Source organism: Octodon degus, unplaced genomic scaffold (assembly GCF_000260255.1).
Source record: "Octodon degus isolate 3935 unplaced genomic scaffold, OctDeg1.0 scaffold00089, whole genome shotgun sequence".
Taxonomy (NCBI): Eukaryota; Metazoa; Chordata; class Mammalia; order Rodentia; family Octodontidae; genus Octodon; species Octodon degus.
The window spans coordinates 5,646,678-5,651,569 of record NW_004524665.1 but is presented as its reverse complement, the minus strand read 5'-3'; the positions used below and the strand labels follow the sequence as shown (position 1 = coordinate 5,651,569).

At 46.4% G+C, this 4,892-nt stretch overlaps 1 non-coding gene across 1 annotated transcript; it reads right to left on the bottom strand.

The window, feature by feature from the left end:
* Positions 1 to 2,959: 2,959 nt before the first annotated feature.
* On the bottom strand, positions 2,960 to 3,065 carry LOC111818381. The gene has a single exon (XR_002822384.1). It is a non-coding gene; the product is annotated as a U6 spliceosomal RNA (small nuclear RNA).
* Positions 3,066 to 4,892: the final 1,827 nt, after the last annotated feature.

The window sequence follows — 4,892 nt, the reverse complement described above, 5'->3', positions numbered from 1 at the left end:
CTATCTGGCCCAAGGCGGTCACTGCAACTTTAGCCTCATGTGACACTGCCAGGCTGCTCACGGCCCACTGGCATTGCCCCTTCTGCCATGGGGAGGCCGTCTGCTGGGCTGGGCCCAGCCTGGCCCCGGGTCGAGCACTAGGCAGGCACCCTTGCTCGTTTCCCCACAGCAGCTCAGTGGCGGCAGCTGGAGTTGGGGCATGGCTCACCTGAACACCAAGCTGAACTTAGGCTGGCTAATAACTCAGGGACAGTCTACCGTGCAGAGCCGGATTCCATTATTCCACCTTAGAGCAGGAATAAAATATGCAAGTGCACGCAGATTCACACACACAACACTGTCAGGCCTCAGAAAAAGAGACCCTTGAGGTCCTCCGCCTGGGAGGCCCTGGCAGGAGAGGGAGACCAGAACCATGGTTGGGTTTCTACTACAGAAAGGCCAGGCCACTGTGTGTCCTGAGACCCGGAATTTATGAATTTCTCGGGCACGTGGCAACAGAGGACAAGGCCAGCTATGGGGATGGGACTCAGGAGGGTCTTGCGATGTCCCATAGTGTCCCCTGGAAGAGGTATGTGGGTGCTGCTGGGTGCACTTTGAAATGCATGTTCGCCCTTCAGTGCTATCCACTGGGAAATAGTGAGTCAGAGACGTGGCCTTAAGTCACACGAAGTCCCTTGAAAGTTTTTGATTGACGATTGGGGTCACACGCTCTCCTATTAGTGGAGGAAATGGAGCACTTCCTTGTGCTGATGTCCAGCCTGCCAGGCCAGGGCCTGAGAGGAGACGCGGCCTCACCTCTTCCTGCTGGGACACTCAGGATACCGACCATGGGGCACTCTCGTCCTGGGCTCCCGCCAGCACCGGACACCAACCCTATGGTTCTTCTCTGCCTTCGGGGCAGCCTCCTCGGTTCTCTCATCCCACGAGGGCATGGTGGTGCCCCAGGTTGCAGAGATTTAATCTCATTCCAAGAGAAGCAAGAAGAGGGCTGAATCCAAAACCTCAGAACATGAGCTCCGAGCCGGCATGTGCCGCTGCTCACCGGGGCCACCCCAGCGGAATCCTTCCACAGCCCTGGCCTGCGGCAGGGTGGGCTAGCAGGAGCCGCATGTCGGGGGGCCGCTCAGACAGGCGCACAGGCGAGCGGACATCCCCAAGACTTGTTGTTCACGCTTATTTCCCCGGAGTCGCGCCCAGCGGACTCGCGGACATCAGTCCCAGCTCAGGCTGTACTCCAGAGGCTCCCACCCACTGGCCATGCCGGCGCCTCCCCTGCTGGCTCCTGGTCTCTCCTGTCACCTTCTTGTCGCCATTCCCACCCTCTCCAGACAAAAGGGCTATCACCTTGGAGTCTCCAGAGGCCCACAGTTCTCTGCCTCTGCCTCTAGGCAGCAGTTATTTTCAGCCTTAAGTACAAGTTCAACCTCAATGTTAAGAATTAGAAAATGGCGAAATTAAAATGGGCTGCTTTAGGCAAAATTTCTGTCCTTCTCCCTGAAAGTGTGAATTACTGTTTCTACCTTCTGGGCGAGGTGAAGGGAATATAATGGCACAGATCTTATCTGTTCCAGTAGAATATTTCATATGGTAGAGGCAGGCTAAATTGTGTGTTTTGAAATTCCCTGAAGCTGCAATTCAAGAAATGTATAATTAAGCCCAGGCATTATCAAAGAGTAGAAAATATTTTTCTCTCAATTTTCCTTTGGCTTAAAAACTGCTCAGGGTTGTTTTTTTTTTTTTTTTTTTGTTTTTGTTTTTGTTTTTTGTTGTTGTTGTTTTTGTTTTTGTTTTTGTTTTTGTTTTTGCCAGCAGGAGTGGTCACACATCAAAACTCTATAACCCACATATGTGTACAATTATGAGGTATAACTCAAAAATTTTAAGAATGTTTAAGAAGGTGGAAATGTTGATTCCCCTGGCTTGTTCACTAGTGCTTATGTGTATGGAGTTACCACTCTTTACTCTATGTAATTGTACAGTTGAAATACAATTTCATTTAAAAATGCTACAAGAACAAATGTTAAGTGCTGAAGTCAAAGCAGCGAGTATAGCCCAAGTCCGCGCAACCAGGGCATCTTCCCACAGACCCCACAGGGACGATGCTCGAAGCTGATCCCCTCTCCGAGGTGGTCTCAGAAGCTGTGACAGGTGTCACTTCCTCACCACCTGCCTGGACAGGACACGGGGCAGACTTTCAACCTCTTCAGGGGGAGGCAAAGCTAAGGTGGCCAGTTTCTTGCTCCAATGAGGGTCCATGGGTCATTCAAGAGGTGCAAATTGAAACAAACCTGATAATCCATCTTACGCCAGAAAAAAATGGCTATCATCAAGAAGTCAGCCAGTAACAAATGCCGGAGAGGCTGGGGGAAGAAGAACCCTTCTCACTGTGGGAGGGCATGCAGGCGGGTACAACCACTGTGGAAATCAGTGTGGAGATTCTTTCAAAAGCTAGGATTGAAGGCCTGGTTTAACCCATCTACTCCCCTCCTAGGTATTTTTCTAAGAGAACTGGAATCACCATACCACAGTGATACATATGTATACCCATGTGTGTAGCAGCACAATTTGACATAGATAAATCTTGGAAACAACCCAGATGCCCATCAAGTAAGGAATGGATAGAAATAATGTGGTATTTTTATACAATGGAGTACTACTTAGCTACAAAAATGATAAATTAGAGGCCTTTATAGATGAACGGATGTAGTCAGAGACTGTATTTGTAAGTGAAATAAATCAGACCCACATGTGCAAATATCACATTGTCACTCTAGTGTGAGAACCTGAAAAAGTAAATAAAATCTGAAAGGTACAACAGAGACTGTGAAAGGATGTGTTACATGGGAAGGAAAACTGGGATGAGAAAAAGGACGAGAGATAGAAGGAAGGGAAAAAGACGTACTTACATATATAGGCAGGGTAGTTTTAACTCGACTGCTGGTTTCTGCCAGTCTTTTTCTAAAATATGGAAGGCGTCACAGATTCACAGGTCACCCTTGTGCAGGGCCATGCTGATCTTCTCTGCCTTGTTCCAAGTCTAGTATATGTGCTGCCGAAGCAAGCACTCTGCTAGTCTTTTGAAAGGTGCAATTAATGCTTAAAATTTTCTTTTTTTTTTCCTCTTTAATTTTTTGTAACTTTTTGTTGTTTTGTTTTCAACCAATTTTGCAGATTTATATCTGGTAACCTAAACAACTAATTTGAAGATGACATCTTGCAATACAGCAACCACTGTTGAATCTCTATTACTTTGTTTCATGAAATTTTGTAATGCACGTGTGTGCACACACACTCATGCACACACATGCACACACACATGCACACACAAGGCGTTCTGGTGTCCTGTTTGTCTGGCGTGGCCCCATCCTCTTCGGCCCTGTGAGCAATCTCTATGGTACAAACTTTCTATCCCTCAGCTTTACCATATCGTGACAAGGCACAGACTTCCTCCTGGTTTTTCTTTTTTCTTTTTTTATTTGTGTATTTGCTACAGGGCCTCACTATGCAGCTCAGACTCGCAGTGATCCTCCTGTTTTCAGCTTCCCCAGGGCTGGGATTACAGGTGTGCACCACCATGCCCAGACTCTGCAGCCCACTTAGCGTGCCCTGGGGGCGGGGCTAGTGCAGCAGGCAGGACCGAGGATCAAACCCTGGTAAGAGGGAGTATATTGAGGCAGATTCATTGCAGTGTGCCTTTCACTATAATAATTTTTCAACTTAAACATTTACTGAAGACTTCCATGATTCTTGTATATTAAGCACCCTCAGGGAAAGCACAGAAGTCTGGGTCTCCACTTGGGAAAGAAGTGGGAAGAGAAGCCAGCAGGGAGGAGTGGAGAGTGTCGTCTCTGCCTCACGTCTAAGTAATTGCGTGCTGTAAGTCTATTGCTTATTAAATAAATAAATATAATTGAAAATGATAAGATAGAAGTATGACCAGGTATGATGTCAACTTAGATCTTTAACACAATTAAAGTTTAAAGGCAACACATACAAAATCTTAACCATTGTGATAAAATACGAGCCCTGATTTTTTTTTTAACACAAGAAGGTGCAAGCTCTAAAAATTGCCATGCGGTTTTGCACTGTGCAAAGTGACACAAAGTATTAGTAACAAACGTGGAAAAGGGAAAGTGCATTGGCTTGACTTCTGTGTTGGGTCCCCATCATTTATTTGGCCAGCATGTTGTCTCTGTGTGTTGTCTCTGTAGCTAAGAAGCAGAGGGACGTTTGGGCAGCCCCAGGAGACCACCCTTACCATGAGGCCTCGAGCTCCCTCAGCTGCAGCAGTAGCCAGAGGGCTGGGAGGAGCGCAGAAGGCCAAGGGGCAGGGCAGGCCTGTCTCACTCCCAGTGCTTTTCTGCATTGGCTGACTGACCACACAGGCTGCAACAAGGACTTGGGAGAAAAGGGCAAAAGAGGTACGTCGTTCCTTCCTTTTCGTATTTCTGAAAGCTAAGAAATGTATTAGGAAGCCACCTCAAGGCGGGGTGTGGCAGCAGCATCCAACTCTCAGCTTCTAGGCAAGCTGGGAAGAGAGAACTGCAAGTTTGAGGCCAGCCTGGGCTACTCTGTTTCAAAAAAGGAGGGGTGGGCCAGAGGGTGTAGAGCAAGGCCCTGGGTTCTTCCCTAGCACTTGAAAAATAAAACAAAACAATGCATAAGTAAAATAAAAAAGCAAAAACAAAAGTAAATTTTTTCAGGATTTCCAACTTTTGGATAATAATCAAATATATATGCATATATGAGCTACAAAATATAAATTGTGTTATTTTAGAAATTCTTCACAGGCAGTAAATGTACTAATGTTTGCATTTAAGATGAGTTGCCCATACCAAGAGGAAAGGTAAAATTAATGTTAATAATTTAAAATTCCATTTTGTTTCTTTAAT